This window comes from Suncus etruscus, chromosome 2, assembly GCF_024139225.1.
Source record: "Suncus etruscus isolate mSunEtr1 chromosome 2, mSunEtr1.pri.cur, whole genome shotgun sequence".
Classification (NCBI taxonomy): domain Eukaryota; kingdom Metazoa; phylum Chordata; class Mammalia; order Eulipotyphla; family Soricidae; genus Suncus; species Suncus etruscus.
Genome location: NC_064849.1, coordinates 116,966,713 through 116,985,315, shown reverse-complemented (window position 1 = coordinate 116,985,315; position 18,603 = coordinate 116,966,713). Strand labels below are relative to the sequence as shown.

Sequence of the window (18,603 nt, the reverse complement as noted above, 5' to 3'; positions counted from 1 at the left end):
ATCATTACACAAATGTTTTTCATTTTTCTCAAAACCCATAGATGAGACCATTCTGTGTTTATCTCTCTTCTTTTGACTTATTTCACTCAGCAAAATAGATTCCATATACATCCATGTATAGGAAAATTTCATGACTTTATCTCTTCTGATGGACTGCATAATATGATGTTGTGAATGCTGTCTGATCCAACCTTTGTGGAAAGTGATATGGAGATTTCTCCAAAAGCTGGAAGTTGAGCTCCCATATGATCCAGCTATACCACTTTTAGGGATATATCCTAGCAAAACAAAAATACAATACAAAAATCCCTTTCTCACACCTATATTCATTGCAGCATTGTTTATAATAGCCAGACTCTGGAAACAGCCTAAATGCCCCTCAATAGATGAACAGTTAAAGAAACTATGATACATATACGTAACAAGCAAAAATTAATGGCCTTCTTGTACAATAATGATAAAAAAGAAATGGACATTAAAAAAATAATCCAATTAGTGTCACACAAACTCAAATATCTTGGAGTCAACTTAACTAAATAGACGAAGGACCTATACAAAGAAAACTACAAAATCCTAGTTTAAGAAATAAAAGAAGATACAAGGACACATACCCTGCTGATGGATTGAGAAGATTAACATCATTAAAATGGCAATACAGTTCACAAATTGAAGCTCACCACAAAGAGTGGTGAATGCTGTTAGGGAAATAACTACACTAACAACTAGCATGACAATGTTAAAGAATGAGAGAAGTAGAATGCCTGTCAGGAATATTGACAGGGTTGAGGGTGGAGGGGAGGCATTGGTGGTGGGAATTTTGCACTGGTGAAGGGGAGTATTCTGTTTATAACTGAAACCCAATTACAAACATGCTTGTAATCATGGTTCTTAAATAAAATTTTATATTAAAAATTAATGCACAGTCCAAATCAAATAACTTTGATATAAAAATTACAGACCAAAATCTACCTAATTGGAAAATACATTATAAATCACTTTTTGTATAAATTACATGTTGAACTCATATTAAGCTACATAAAACTCATTATAATAGATTTTACCTTTAAAAGAAACCCCAATGCATTATACAGTTTTAATGCAATCTCTCTAAGAATACCCATGACATTATTCAAAGAAGTGGATCAAATACTCCTGAAATTCATTTGAAACAATAAACACTCATGAGTAGCTAGAGAAACCCTTGAGAAAAGGAATATGGGATGCATCACTCTCCTCAACTTTAAATTGTATTACAAAGCTATAGTCATTATAACAGACCCTCAGATTAGTGGAATAGACGAGTATTCAGAGAATGTTCCCCAGACATACAATCAACTAATCTTTGATAAAGGGGCAAGAAATGCAAAATGGAGCATAGAAAGCCTCTTCAACAAGGGGTGTTGGCACAACTGGTTAGCCACTTGCAAAAAAGCGAACTCAGACCTCCATCTAACACCATGAACAAAGGTCAGATTCAAAGATTAAAGACCCTAATATCAGATCTGAAACTATAAGGTATATAGAACAACACATAGATAAAACTCTCCATGACATTGAGACGAAAGGCATCTTCAAGGAGGAAACAGCACTCTCCAAACAAGTGGAAGCAGAGATAAACAGATGGGACTATAGTAAATTGAGAAGCTTCTGCACCTCAAAGGAATATAGTGTCAAGGATACAAAAGCCACCCACAGAATGGGAGTAACTATTCATCCAATACCCATCAGATAAGTGGCTAATATTGAAAATATACCAGGTATTGACAGAACTTAACAGAAAAAAAAAATCTAACCCCATCAAAAATGGGGTGTAAAATGAACAGAAAATTCCTCAAAGATGATATACAAATGACCAAAAGGCACATGAAACATGCTCCACATCACTCATTATCAGGGAGATGCAAATCAAAACAACTATGAGGTACCATCTCATGCCACAGAGACTGGCACACATCACAAAAAACAAGAAGAAGCAGTGTTGGCGGGGATGTGGAGAGAAAGAAACTCTCATTCACTGATGGTGGAAATGCCAGCTAGTACAAACTTTATGAAAAACAATATGAAAATTCCTCAAAACACTAGAAATTGAACTCCCATATGATCCAGCTATACCACTCCTAGGGATATGCCCTAGAAACACAAGACACAATAGAAAAATGCCTTTCTCACACCTTTATTTATTAAAGTGCTATTTGCAATAGCCAGATTCTGGAAACAACCAAGATGCCCTTCATCAAATGAATGGCTAAAGAAACTGTGGTATGGGGCCAGAGAGGTAGCGCAATGGTAGGTCATTTGCCTTGCATGAAGCTGACCCTGGACACACCACAGTTCATATGGCCCCCGGAGCCAAGAGCAACTTCTAAGTGCAGAGCCAGGAGTAGCCCCTGAGCATCACTAGGGTCCCCCCCCCCAAAAAAAACAGAATAAAAGAAACTGAGGTACATATACACAATATACATAGTGAAATATTGTGCAGCTATCTGAATGTATAAAGTCATAAAATTTTCCTATACATGAATGTACATGGCATCTATTATGCTGAGTGAAATAAGTCAAAGGAAGTGAGAAATAGACATAGAATAATCTCCCTCATCTATGGGTTTTAAGAAAAATAAAATACATTAGTGTAACAAAAATGGGGGCTGGAAGAGCTGGCTCATGATTTGAAGCTCATCACAAAGAGTGATGATTGCAGTTAGAGTAATAACTACACTGACAACTATCACAGCAATGTTAATGAGTGTGAGAATTAGAATGTCTGTCTCGAATACAGGCAGGGGGTGGGAGGAGGGAAATGGGGGACATTGGTGATGTGAATATTGCACGGGAGAAGAAGGCTGTTCTTTATATGACTGAAACTCAATTACAATCATGGCTGTAATCAAGGTGCTTAAATAAAGATATAAAATAATTTTAAAAAAATGAACAGCTGTCTTTATGTTAAAAGGAGACTCCTTTTCTTAAAAGATCTTTTAAAACTCTCTTTAAAAAAGATAGGACTCAATTTTCAAGGTGTGCTAAGGCAGAATCTGACTATACAGAATTTAGCACTCGGGCAGGAATGTGATTTTTAAAAGGACTAATCTATTGAAAAAGAAAGAAATCTGAGATGGAAGACAAAGAAGCTTGATTATCAGATAACAGGGATACTTAGAGGACCAAGTAAAAGACCCTTTGAAATTGAGAAAGTGAGCAAGCATGTCTGAATGTCATCTGTTCCCTCTGTCCAAGGAGGAGGTGGGATCAAAATAAATAACAATTATGTCGGCTGTACAAAAAGTTCAAGTCTGAGTGTAATAGATACATTGAAGTAAATAATACTACCTATCTTTTATATGCTCCTCTAATTTTCCTTATTGTATTTATTTTCTTTTTATCTACTTGGAGATTTCCCATGTAATCTTTTAATAAAAATCCATAAACTGGGGCAGGAGCGGTGGCACATGTGGCAAGGCGTCTGCCTGCACGCACTAGCATAGGACGGACCACGGTTCGGTTTGAACCCCCAGCGCCCCATATGGTTCCCCAAGCCAGGAGCAATTTCTGAGCGCATAGAAAGGAGTAACCCCTGAGTGTCACCGGGTGTGGCCAAACAAAAACAAAAACAAAAAAAATCCATAAACTACGGCTATAAATTAGATTATAGGATTAAATTGCCTGTAAATAGCAGGCTTTGCTGAGATTTTCTGCTGTTCACATGATCAAATTCCACGTATTGTCTGCTGCGTAGTAAGCACCACTCCTGAGCATTCTGCTGGCAGTATGGTGATCCTGGACTGCTTTCTATAGCAGTAGCAAAAAGGCTATTTTACTTGCCCATAGTGTCAGCAAAAGAAGCAAGAGCTGATGGATATATATAGGAGTCAAAGTAATCTCTAGAGAGCAACCTCGGGGATTAAGGGAGGAATATAGAGAGGTTCTGGGAATGAATATACCCTGATAGGCATCTGTGCCAACCAAGACAAAAGAGGATTCCAGGTGCAGACTTAGTCTGATTTTGATTTCTAAGAAGATATTTCTCCACTAGCTTAAAACTATACAATTTCTGAGGAAGCGTTTTTTTTTGTTTTTTTTTTTTTTGTTTTTGTTTTTGTTTTTGTAAATGTTGAGATTTGTTCTGTATGCCAGATAACACAACCTTTTTAAAACGAGTTTTTTTTTTAAGAGACAGGATGGGGCCCGGAAAGATAGCACAGCGGCATTTGCCTTGCAAGCAGCCGATCCAGGACCAAAGGTGATTGGTTCGAATCCTGGTGTCCCATATAGTCCCCCATGCCTGCCAGGAGCTATTTCTGAGCATACAGCCAGAAGTAACCCCTGAGTAACGCCGGGTGTGCCACCCCCAAATAAAAGAGAGAGAGAGAGAGAGAGAGAGAGAGGATCAATCTTTTTAAATCATCAGTTCATTACTCTGCTCCCTTAATTACATCAAGATTAAAATGTATTCACTTGGCAAGTTTCCTTTATGGATAATTCTCCCCATGTTAGACAAAATAAGTCATTCTTCCTTACTCATTTGACTATTGCCTTTCCTTTGGCCATTTTAGTACTCTCTTTCTCTTGTGTCTTTGGAGAAAAAAAAAAAGAGTCACTCACCTTTAAATAAACATCAGTATTCTAGTGTGTCCAGCCATCCAGAATGAATGACCCCACTGTCTCATTCCTTTCAACTTTTACTAAACAGAGGAGCAAATTTCTTGTCACTTGTCAGAATGTTTTTTCATCAAACATCCCCCTGACTGTGGGCATCCAAATAAAGTGACTTTAGTTCAGCACTGCATTTTACCCAAAATTATTGTTACTTTGCATAAATTAGCTCACTTTCTATTCTTTCCTGTCTCTTTCACTATTTTAGTCTAAAAGTCTTGTTTTTTAAACAATTGTTCTCTCTTCTATGAAAATAACAACCTCTAATTACATTGCCAAGAGCATCTTTTGACTGCTCCAGAAAAATGTCTAAATATAAGTGAATCCAAGGCCAAAGCATAGTACAACAGGTAGGGCATCTGCCTTGTATGCAGCCTATTTTGGTTCTATTCCCAGCACCCTGTATGTTCCCCCAAGTATACTAGGAGTAATCCTGAGTGTAAAGCCAGGACCTAGTATAAAATGAAGGTAGACCCAGTTGTTTTTTTTTTTAATTTATTGAAACCATTGTGATTTACAAAGCCTTTATAGTTGGGTTTCAGGTATATGGTGACAGTGAATTAGGGCCATTCCCACCATCTGTGTTGACTTCTCTCCACCAAAGTTCCCAGTATGCATCCAAAACCACCACCCTTTGCCTTCTGACCTGCCAGTGGAACAGGCCCATTTTAAGTATAAATTGTTATAGTTTGGGTCTCTTGATTCTATTGCTTTGGACCCAAGTTTTTCAAGGCCTGAAAGGTCACAAAATCTGGTGACCCCAGATATTTTGCAGAACTTCATGTTTCTTCATGTAGGTGAGGTCAGAGATGTGTGTTATTAGAGGGTTATTAGAGGCATGGTAACAGTGAGTGGGGTATTCTATCTTAGCCTTAATATATATACAGAAAAGTCTCAGAAGAAAAAATTCTAATTTTCTGAGATTGGATGTTGAATGTATTACTTGGTCCAAGCCCCAAATTGTAGTAAGACTAACCTTTACAGAGTCCTTCCCTTTATACAGTGCTATGGTAAATGAAATACATGCTTATTGATGCTAATAATCATATAATGGGGGTAGATGTTCTACTTGTGCTTATTACACAGGAGAAACTGGGATTAAACTACCAGGGATTAATGAGTCAGGATTTGCACTCAGGTCATTTGTCATTATTTCTAGGGCTTGTGTTCCTGACAAGTCTACTAAATGATCATTTTCCCCCCTGTAACATTTCCTCCAACATAGTAAAGGTCAGAATAAATACTTTTCCACTTGAACAACTGAAATAATAAGAATAAAAATTGATGATACTTATAGAATAAAAAAACATGTGAAAAAAATTTATAAATACTAATTATACTTTACACTCACAAATCTATAGCGCAAATAAATATGGGCGTAACTTTATTAGCCACAAATATTCATTTATGTATTCAACACTTATAAATATTTCCCATAATCCCATTTACTGGTGCCTAAAAACCTGAATGAAATAATACAAGTCGTGAACTCCTAAGAGCTTTTAATTTAGTATGATAAAAATATAAGAATTAAACAATACACAATAAATTTCCCTTGCAGATATCAGATTCCCTACTTGGCTTAAAAGTAGATTCTGATCCCAAGATCGTAAAAAGAGGTTTAACATTTATATTTCCTTCATTTATTCAGTTCCTTCAACTATGTCTAAGGGTTTGTCTGAAGCTATAGCTTGATGGCTTCTCTATACTGAAATCATTCACAATGGTGTTGATGAGCCCAAATGGAACAAAATCCTTCAATCATCTATATTCTATGATTATCCCAACTGCAACTCATGTACCTACAAACTGTAGAATCACCTTTATGCAGATGAGTTGTATGCTAGCAACAAGACAGGTCTGAAGGGTCTTGGCCCATCTGCATTTTCTCCACTTCTGTGTGAGTTTCCTCCTTTCATCTCTGCTTTTAGCCCTTTATAGTTGTTGTGCTGTTACAAACTCAATTTAGAATTTTGCTTTCCAAAACAGACCTAAAGACCTTGCAATAGCTGTCTCAGAAATTTGCCAAATAGCAAAGGGAGAAGAATACTTTTAATTCTCACTCTCTTATTTCCAACTGATTGAACATTTCTTGAGAATTAAAGGATAGAGATAAAATCTTCTGAGCTTTTTCTTGGCCCAGAGGTTAATTGTCTTGCAAAATTTAAAGAGGAAGGGGGAACTCACAGTGCCCATTCTTCAAAGAGGACAGTAGCTCTACTAGCTAAAATAACATGAAATGAATTCTATCAGCCTATTTCTCCCCCTCAATTACCCTACTGGGTCAAAAATGCACCTTGGGAGTCTAGCTCAGCCTTCACACAGGTGGTACAGGATGAAAAGCTTTAGGGAAATTGTCCCATGGTGAATTTGTTGCTAAAGCTTCTCAATTCTTTTGTTTAACATGCTACTATTTTAAAAGTCAAAAATCCCTAGAATATTTTAGAATTTAGGTTACTGGTCATGCATAACTTAACATAAATGAATATTTGGTTTCTAAAGTTTGAAAACTTAGGATTTCAGACTTGAGGGGCTGATTTTCTTTATAGGATATCTCAGAGATTTTTGTCAGGAAATCCACTGGTTTTTCTAGTCACCTAACTCAACTTGTAACCTAAGTGGGTAGGCAGTGGAAAGATTCACTTTTCTCACACTTATTTCCCAGAACAAACAGATATCGTTTTTCAGCTGAGAAGAATTTGAGCAGGACTTACCTGTTAATACTCTGCTTTTATTAGTCCTTATTATGCCATAGAGCAAATCATATAGCCAAGTATTAAAGGAATGCTTACTCTTTTGTGTACACATTCTCTCATTTAAAACGGTTGAAAAATGAGTGTAGCTTTCATTTTATCATCTAATTCTTTGCTTTGAGCCTCAAACCTGTGTTTCTAGAAAAGTTACCTATGGCAAAATCCCCTTATACCTGACAGCATATGGGAATTTTCCAATCAGACAAAATCTCACTAAGTTGCAAATTTTTGCATATATGTTAATTATGTCAAAGTTCTCTACTATTGTTATAGTTTCTTTGGGGCTGAAACACTCTGAGTCACTCCCAGATCTGCGCTTGGGGATTAAGGGGTTGCTCTTTGGGGTTTTCAGGAGACCACATGATACTAGGGATTGAACTGAGATTAGTCACATGCAAAGCAAGCAATTTAACCCTTGTATTATCTCTGCTAATGTTATTAATAATTTATTTCAGGCCTTCAGGACTATATTGGAAAGGTATTCTCAGGATTCCCTAACATTTTCAAAGGACTTCAGAGGTCAAAATTACTTTCAAAAGTATGTAAAACTATTATTTGCCTTTTATTCTTTCTCAGCATAAAATAGTTTTCCAGACTGTCTTCTATTAAGCCAAACATAAAAGATATTTGTAAAAATTGTAAATATTGTTCATCTTTTCACTAGCTTTTTTTTACCCAAAATGTTTTAGTTTTATTGACTATATGTGCATTCTTTGCATGCAATTGCTAATATTAAATGAATTGACACATACTTAAATTTTTGTTTTTAATTTCTAAGATAGTAAATGGCAATCAACATAATCTACAAACATTGAAGCTCTTTGGAATATTCAATAATTGTTAAGGGTATAAATAAGTCCAGAGCATATATAAAAATACTTTATAAGGCATATCATAAATATTTGTTATTCTTTCATACAACCATGCTGAGAAAATATTATCCTATTATAGAAAATGGAACCAAGACATAGAGTTAATTTTCTTAGAGTTAAGCTATGGTACACCAAACAGCCTCATTTCTTATTATGTTTTCTTTTTTCCTCCCTTATTAAAACTGCTTTTGCCGTTGCCTTAAAAATGACATGAAAATACAAATGAACAAAGAACAGATTATATATAAAAGCAGAACTTTGACTTACATCATCCAGCAACCTACCCACAAAAACAACACCCTTATCTAACTACAATAAACAGGAAGTTAGGAGGTTGTCAGACTCGCAGTGAAGCTAAATTTCATTCTCTAATATAATCTAGGAAGTATTAGCTTTTGAAACAACTGCTCAAAAAGGCAATGAGTTGAAAATATTATGCCTTCCTTCAATTTTGTTGCTCATCCAACTTAGCACCATTTAGAGAAAACCAAATAAGCACTTCTAACTTAGATGCTTGCTTTCAATTAAGATGGCTTGCAGTTTCCCTGGCCAGCATCCTCCAGTCAAGACAATCTGAATCTTCGCTCTACCTGCCAAAAAAATTTCCCACTCTACTTTTGATTCTCTTCCAAAATAAAAATGACCAGAGCTCCTTTCGTTGTTCCCTCAAGTTCAGCCTAAAGAGACTTCACTCTCATTTTAATGTTGATTTACTTCCATACTTCATTCTGACCATACATCCCATTGGGACCACACCTGGGAGTCTTCAGGGGTTACTTCTGGCTCTGTGTTCAGAAATCAATCCTGGCAGGCTCAGGGGACCATAAAGGATGTCGGGGATTGAACCCGTGTCATCCATGTATAAACCAAAGGTCCTACCTGCTATGTTATCCCACTGGCCCCATCAGTTTATTTTGTAAAAACACAGACATCTGGCAAGACAAAGCATGATGAGAGCTAAGTTAATCATTTTGATCTCTTTTAGATATCTACAGTGTTTACCACACCTATTCACAATATGGACTTCCAGACACCTGTACTTCAAAGACAACAATACTACTACAAAGACAACAATACTACTACTAATAAATACATTAAAATGAGAAGTTGAGAGAGATTTGTTATTTTACCAATAAAGTTTAAAAGATCCTATCATCAGTTTGATTATCAAAAGAATAGAAAGGAGGGGGCTGGATAGATAATATAATGGGTAAGGACACCTTGCATACAGCCAAGTTGGGTTCGATTCCTAGCATCCAACATGGTTTCCTAAGCCCAGCAGAAGTGATCCCTGAGTGGCAGACTCAGTAGTAGACCTTGTAACTTCTCAAAAAAAAACAAACAAACAAACAAAAAAAAACAATCCAAACAAACAACAAAAAGAGTAAGGAGTTAAAAATATTCTAGGTTATAAATTATTTTACAAGTTCTTGAAATTTAATTATTTTATTGATTAAACTTTTTGCCTTTTTTTTTATACCACATTCAGCAGTTCTCAAGATATAATCCTGGCTCAGGAATGACTCCAAGGGTACTCAGGAGACCATAGGTAGTACTGGGAATGAAACCAGAAAATTTTAGGGTGCATGCAAAGCAAGTGTATTAACCCTTGTGATATTTCTCCATCCCAGTCATTGCCATGTTTTCCCCGGAAATACTTGGATGCCAACAGAGCCTACTTCAGTGGTACTCAGGTGAAGGAGAAATGGCGAGGTGAAGATGCTACATACCAATCTTGTGCTTCACCATTCAGAGCTATCTCTTCAGCCCTATATTTAGTCTCACCAGGGAATATGTTTCTGGGTTCATCTTTGAGGACACATAGGTCAAGACTAGTGTGGGTCACTGGCTTGTCTTTTATGCAGTGGGGAAGAGAGAGCAAAAGGAAAGTGCCCATGTTTTTGTAGCACATAGCTATTGAACCTAACTTTGTTGGTATATGTTTTGTGGGGGGCCGCACTCGGTGACGCTCAGGGGTTACTCCCGGCTATGTGCTCAGAAATCGCTCCTGGGCTGGAGAGATAGCATGGAGGTAGGGCATTTGCCTTGCATGCAGAAGGATGGTGGTTAGAATCCTGGCATCCCATATGGTCCCCCGAGCCTTCCAGGAGCGATTTCTGAGTGTAAAGTCAGGAGTAACTCCTGAGCACTGTCGGGTGTGACTCCCCCCCCCCAAAAAAAAACAACCTAAGAAATTGTTCCTGGCTTGAGAGACCATATGGGACACCAGGGGATCAAACCGTGGTCCATCCTAGGCTAGTGCAGGCAAGGCACTTGTACCACCACTCCAGCCCCATTTTGTTGGTATATTTTCAAACAGGAAACCAATAGGAATGAAAAATATTTACTTACTTATGAAAAATACATTATTAGCCATAGATTTGTTCTAAGTAACAAACACTAACAATCTCTTAAGCCCTCACCTGAATTATCCAATGATACCTACTAAATAGAAAAAGAAAATCATGCAATAAAAGTACTAATGTTCTTTATTAGCTATATTGATATATTAAGACAATTCCACAAAACATCTATGATGAAATTCTCAAAATCTGTGTTCATAAGCTCTATCTTCTTATTCAATAGTTAAATTTTTTATTAGAAAAAACATCCTTCATCCAAAGAAATTTTTTTCATTGTGCTGGTCTATGCCTTGTTAGACCCACTCTTCACTCAGTCTCAGACTACTGTGCAGAGATACTATACTGAGAGCCTACATGAAAGGTTAAGTGAAGGAGAGACATATGAAAGACCGTATGAAATACCCTTTCATGGGTCTTCACTGCTGAGTGAGCCAAGATCTGGCAGGAGTTGTTCTAGTTGAGGACGACTCCAAATTCTAGGCCCTATAACTTCCTGAGATCTTTCCTAATCTCTGTTTCCCCTCAGCCCTTGGTTAGAATGGCTCTGAAGTGAATAAAAGAGGGGTCTATACCATTCATTATTGTTTTCCTAAACCCTATACATATAAAGGCACTAACTGGAATAAATTTGTGGGCTTCTCCTTAAAACTTTACCTAAAACTTTTACCTACTTCTATTGTTTTTAAATTTTATTCATTTTTGTATTTTGGTGGGGGGCAAGGGTATAGTAGCACATGTGGTGGTGCTCAGATCTTATTCTTGGTTCTGCACTATTATTCCTTTGCTCTGTTTGTGGAACAATATAGAAAGTGGAGGATTGAACCTGGGTTGGCCATGTGCAAGACAAATGTCCTATCCACTGTACTATAGTCCCAGTCCCTAGCATCTATATATTTATCTTTAGTTTATACTCTAGTTTTGTGTGTGATCGTATGTATTCAGGTACTTTCTAAGACTGTCTCAAAAAAAACTGAAGATAAAGAGCTATTTTCCATTTCTTTGGATCTATCAACAACTTACACAAAGTGAATCATATCAATTGGTTTCACATTTGCTTTTTATTTTTTGCTGGCTGATTAAGTTGCCACTGCAGCAATATTCAGGACTAACAAATTTATTGTTATTAGGGCAAGTCATAAGGAAAATATTATTATTAATACTGAAAATAAATCTAGACTTAAAAAATACTGTACTTTTTTTTACTTAAATCTGACTTCAGAAATGAATGTGAGTAATTAAATGATTAATTTGTACTCAGATTTAAGATACATTTATTTATCTGATGCTGGAACAACTGGTCAGTTCAGTATTAGCAATGAAAACTTTGTTGTAGAGACAGTCTAAATTTTATATAAGTCTTATGAGGCATTATATTGAGGAAATTACATCCCAGTATTTTAATAACAGCTCTCCATGGCACCAATGATTCATAACTGTTTTGTTTTAGGAAAGGACATAAGTTTTATGAGCATTTAATTAACAAACTGAAGGGTTTTGGCTTCCCTGTGTAGTTGATAATTTCATATAAATGCAAGAATGACTCCCAAACACTTATCACAGTTGACATATACAGTGCATTTTCAAATGTATCAGTGGGTGAGAAGAACCCAGGTATCAAGAGATATCTAACCTTTTTATTATGCTTCTATTATTTTATTGATAATAATACATTCTTCCTATGGATATGCTCACATTATAATTGGCAATTTAGAGTTCACTTTTAATAATAAAGTAACTATATCACATTTCTCACATAGAAGAATTTCAGTTTAACCAAGTACAGAATAATTCTAAAATCGAACTAATATTCAGAGACTTATGTAGCATGTCAGTTGATAAATAAATGGAGATAATGATCCAGCAGCATAGGGATTTTTTGGCATCAAATTAGACTTTGCAGTAGCTATATACTAAAGCTTATATTCATGAAAAGATTATCTATTTCTCTGAACCTCCTGCTTTCAATTTAGCTAAGGACTGCAAATGTAGAAACATCATAAAGGAAGTTAAAAATCAAAATGGAAGTGGAAATCAGTGAGAAACATGAAGGCTGACAGACTGGTGACACAGAAAGAAAAAACTATAACAATTACATATACACCCCAAACTGGAGAAAATAGAAAATGACATCTACTCTCCACTGAGGGGAGTAATCACTGCTGACATACTCTGCTATTCAATACTGCTACTCAAGTCCATAATAGTTGGCTTACTTTCAGGATCTTAGCTACTTTGTCCTTCTAAGTAAATAAATATACAACACACAGTGGGAAGATTTTCATTAAAATATCAAATCTCTTTCAAGTTCTGGCAATTTAAATATTCAGCTACTGGGAACTTCATTTACACAGAAGTCCCATTCTATTTATCAAAGTAGTACTCCCATTTTTAGGAAGTATTGTGTCATTGAATAAATTTAAATCATAGAATTATAAAATTCAAAGTGACTATAAAAACTGTAGAAAATGTCACATGACTAGGAAGAAATTATTTAAGCTCTGGGTGGCAGTTTCTTCCTATCTTTAAAACAAACTCTATTAATACCAACATTTAAAATTTTGTTGCAAGGATTAAAAACAAAATATACTCAGTGGCTTGTCCAGAAAAGTAACTCAAAAGTGATACTCACAAAATCATAGCAATTAAAAAGAGAAAGTTGTGTCAGAAAGGCATTTAAAGAAAAGATGGCACATACTCAGACCTACAGACTATGTGTTAGCTTTAAGACTTTGAGCAGGTTATTTACAGGTTATTTGTGTCTCAGTTTTGTTTTCTGTAAACAGAAGACAAGAAGGTATCTATCTCATAAAGTATTTGTGAGGATTAGATAGACTCACTACCTAAAAGCAGGTAATTGTACCTGCTCATTTGGGATTGCCTAATGTGTCATTTCTACTTATCCCTTTAGTTTTAAGTACAGATACATGAAGTTGGGTATGTCCCAGGAGTCTGGTCTCCTGCCCCTTCTCTCTCCCACTGCCTTCACACACTTCCAACATTCTTCCATTGAATATTCTTCTCTTGTGCTGTGGCTGCTTCTCATCAGACATACTTTACTCTCTCCCCCTTTAAACATGTGGGTAAAATTGAAAATCATTTGATGAGGTGTTTTATCATGAGGCTAATTAAAGCTTTATGTTTCTTATGGGGACATTTAAGCACTGTGTTCTTGTGGTTATATGCTTCTTATTACTTTTGCAAAAGTAAAGTATTTTCTGTTTTTTTCCTTCTCAGGAACTGCCAAATCATGAAGTCTTCATGCCCCAACAAGCTAATATAATCTAGCTATCTAATCTATCAGCATTGCATAAATGGAAGGAAAAACTGAAGGAAAGTCAAAATTTGATAAGTAAGCTCTCGCAATAAATGTTATGGTAGAAAAGAACCAGAAAACAATAACCTTCTGAAAGGAAAGAGAAATAAATAGAGAAAATGAAACAAAAGGTATTTGCTTATTTCTAGGACCTTCTTTTCCCTATGTACCAGGTCAGTTCTTCATGTTGATTGTCCAAAATAAAAACACAGTTTATTTTCTAGCATTGGGTATTTCATCATGATTGTTGTTTTCATCAAAGGGCTCTAATGATATCTCCATGCATTACACAATCTCTAATTTTTTTTTGGCTTTTGGGTCACACCTGGCACGCTCTTGGGCTACTCCTGTCTTTGTGCTCAGAAATCGCTCCTGGCAGGCACAGGGGACCATATGGGATGCCGGGATTTGAATCACCACCCATCCCGGATCGGCTGCTTGCAAGGCAAACCCTCTATCGCTGTGCTATCTCTCCAGCCCCCACAATCTCTATTTTTGAGTCTTCAATTAAATTTTTTCACCATGTTTAGCATATAGTAAAAGATAAATAAATGTTGATAGAGTGATAAGTGGGAAAATAAAAAAATTATTTTCATTTGTCCATTCTCAGCTTAGATAATGATCTCCCCAAAGTTCCCTAAACTGGGTTTGGCATCATGAGGCATCATTCTGATGTATGATACTCAGACCTCTTGTCACATCAGATGGAAGTCTCAGTTCATTCTATCTCCCCATTAGATGTTTGTCTCCGGAAGCTAAAACTATACATCCTCGTCATTACATACCTAACACATAATAGTACAGAGTAATGAATGTCTTATTGAGTCAAATTACTTGAGTACAAACAAAGTCTAAAAGTTACAAAGCTATTTATAGAAAATTAGATTATTTTACCAAATATTGAATTAGTACTGAATATTGATTATAAGTTTAGTAGATAAGGGATGATTAGTGTGTTTTCTTGTTCTTCATAAATGAGTAAAGGAAGACTCAAATAATTTAGAACATGGGGTCACATAACTAGCAAGATCAGAGTCAGCATTTGAAACTAGTGTTGTATATGTAAACATTTCCATGGGATTATTATGTTACCGATCCTACCCTGATCAGTGATTGTGCCCTACCCTAGGATGTGACCTGGAATTCTGCTTCCACCCTAGGGTGGTACCTGATTCGGATGTACAAAAGCAAGGGTCTGTGGAAGACAGGGGCTTCTTTTGAGGGCTGATTCTGGAGCTTTTGGCTTCAGACATGTCCACTGAATAAAGCTGTTATCTTCTGAAACCTGACTGCCTATTAGCTTTATACCTGCCACATTCACCTCAGAATTGCCTGATGAACAGGGTGACTGATGCATGCTCCGAGCTGGAGGAGAAAGACCTCATCCTCCGTCCCTCCATCAGTCAGACCCATCAAGGGCTGACTTTCAACAACTACGATACTCAACTCTGAATTCCTTGCTCATACCACTGGGTCACTCTCCTCTTGGTGGTATACACTCAACTGCCTGCAGGCTGATCCTTTATAAGTGGCTCACAAGTAGGCAGGAATATAGGTTTTACTGTCCTTTGCATTTTGGCAATGCTGAGACTAGTGGCGGATGGAAATGCCCTGTGGTGCAGGAGTTGCTACTTTCAGCTGTTTCACACAGAGAATGTTTTCATGCATCCTGACATTTCACACACAGAATCAGCTCCCTCTCAGGAGTGAAACTAAATCTCGCTTTCCACAATCTCTAAGGAAAAAGCAGATGCTCAGTTAGAAGAAATATAGCTATGGTGGTAGCATGACAGCACCAGCAATGGCCTTGGTCTTGGCAGCTGTCACTGGCTCTGGTGATTCTCCTCAGGAGTTCATCCAGGCAGAAAATGTTTGTTCCTTCTACACAGACTGGAGGATTTAACACCCTCCTGAAATCAACAGACAGGAAGACTACTCTAAATGAGCATACCATGCAGATGACAGGAGGAAACATTTTCCAGTATTTGTTCACTGTTATTCACACTCTTCCCTCCACCTTTATAAGGCGTGTTGCCCACCAGTGGAAATTTGAATTCAAGAAATGTCAGGAAACAGTTATTGAATCAGTTCCAGTCCTTCCTACAGGGCATATTCTATATGTTTTAAACACAAAACAGATCATGCATAACTCATTTAAGATGATAGAGAGTAAGTTTCAAGCAAATCAACAAATTCTTCCTTATCAACTATAAATTACTTCTTGGAACAGGTAACACATGATTTTAAAAAATAGTTGGCAAAAACAGAGTATAGAAAAAATATGTATGTAAGTGCTAAGTGAGGCAAGATTTCATGAAGAGTCCTGACAAATCCCTTGGCACTCCTGTACTTCATTTATAGTGTGGTCATGTACATGGTCTTTGGATTCCAAAGATTAGAATTTTGGCTCCTCCCATATACTATGTGTGAACTTCAGGAAATTCCTTTGTCTTTATAATTCTCTATTTTCTCGTCTCCAAATAGGGCTAATAATACCAACTTCATTCAGGAGACTGTTGAAAGCAAAAATTTCTATACTGCATATAAAGTACTTATTTTTAATGGCATTAGTACCTGTATGCATATAGGTATTACCAGCAGGATCTTTAAATGAGAGGACCAGAATATTTACTAGATCTTACTCAGACTCAATATTCTTAGATATTCATATCCTCAAGTCCATAACAATTACACTTCAGGTAAGAGTGCTGCAGTCACCAGAATTTGTCATAGTTAAATTAGTGACTGAATCCTGCCCAAGAGCTCTAACTAAGAACCTGTGTATTTTGTCTTCTGATACTTTGGCTTGAAGTGACTATTTCTCTCCCAGACTTTCCCCTTCTAATTATCCAATGCTTAGAAACAATATACAAGTTACCATGAAGAAGCATCTCTCTTCTTAGATGCAGCTTAACTATCCAGAATTTTCCAAGGTCAGATTTCACAGACCAAGGACAGCCCCTACATGGCCAGTTGCTAAACTTATTCAAAGGAGTCATTCTTAAACCCACTAAGCTGACACAGCACATTTCTGCCACCAGTAGCCACAAAAGTCACTTTTCCCCTCTGCTTGCCATCTGACCTGCAATGGTGATCTGGTCTCCATTTTTCAGCATATGCCCCCTTCACAAACCCATGCTCCCTTCTCTTGTAATCCCGTGAGTATAATAAATTATCACTCTAGTAACAGTTGTCTGCTAACCTGTTGGTCTTGCTATCCTAATTAACAACAAGGCCTTTATTTTAAAATCCATTGGGCCAGATAACATCGTGGGTAAAATACATTTCTTGTATGAAGCTAACATGGGTTCAAGTCCTAGAACCACCAATGATGCTCTGAGTATCACCAAGAGTGACTCCCTAAGTGAAGAGCCAAGAATAAGCACTGAGCTTTGTCAGGTGAGCTCCAAGTTAAAAAAAATTAATTGAAATAAAGTACTTTCTTATGTCAGTATTCTGTTAGGGAAGCAGGGCTTCTATCCTCTGGTTTTATCATCTATTTCCTGCATCATTTTAATGTATAATTATAGCCTACACTGATGGCTGCTTAGGATCTGCTCTTCCAGAAACTGCATAGTTCCTCAAATCATGCTTCATTTGGAGAATGACTCCACTTTACCCCTGGCTGTTGTCCTCATACAGTGTACAATATGACAATTTTCTGCCATCCTGGTCTCTGAGCATGTTGAGGATGAGTTTTTATCAGCAGAGTTTAGAAATAGAGAGGAAAAAGGGGGAGGTATGGGGGGCAAGACCGAAGAAAAGGGAAGAAAAAACAAGAAAAAGTTAAAAGCAAGGGAAGGTGAGGGAAAATCCAAAGAAAGTAAAATATTCCAATTCCTAGGAAAATGTTATTCTTACTTCCCACTTGCCTCTATTCAAAATCTATTCGATATATATATATATATACATATATATATATATATATATATATATATATATATATATATATATAAGCTATGGCTATTTCAAGCTAAATAGTCCAAGTCAAGTCTGGACTTAAACTATGTAGATTCAACATAAAAAGATCGGCAGACAAATTTAAGTGTTAAAAACTTAAAAAAAAAAAAAGATTATCCATGCACTTTCTTTAAAAATAGAAAATTACCATTAACTAATGGATTAACTAATGGATATCATGGATCACATGATAATATTTCAATACTTGCCAGTATCCTTTATTTTGTAGATTGGTAAAAACCCCAATGTTCTGATAGTAATAATTTAGATACTGAAAGTAAGGACTAGGGAGATGAACCAAGGGGCTGGTGTACAAACTTTGCACACAGTAACACCAGATTTGTTGACTTCTGAGTATTGACAGGTATACCCTCCTCCAAAAAAATCTAGATACTGAAAATAAATACAAATTATATTAATCTTATTAATGGATGGTATTTTTTAATTTTTTTGCTGAGGCTAGGGAAATCCATTCTACATAGCTTTTCAATAATTAGACTAATTTTTAAGTTTAACATCTTAGAAACAAATAATATTAATGACTTCAGTTGTAAAATACCCTGTAATTAAATTTTAAAATGTGTGTACTAAATTTCCCTCCAGTCTATACATAGTTGCATTAAATAAACATAAAACCACAAAGATCCAGAATGGGAAGATAGGTCAAAATTCTGGAATGTATGCCTGACATA

At 36.4% G+C, this 18,603-nt stretch overlaps 1 protein-coding gene across 2 annotated transcripts in view; it reads right to left on the bottom strand.

Annotated features, from left to right (window-relative positions):
* Nucleotides 1-18,603, bottom strand: part of RAB3C (RAB3C, member RAS oncogene family) — a 293,040-nt gene that overhangs the window by 247,220 nt on the left and 27,217 nt on the right. The gene's annotated exons all lie outside the window — the stretch shown is intronic.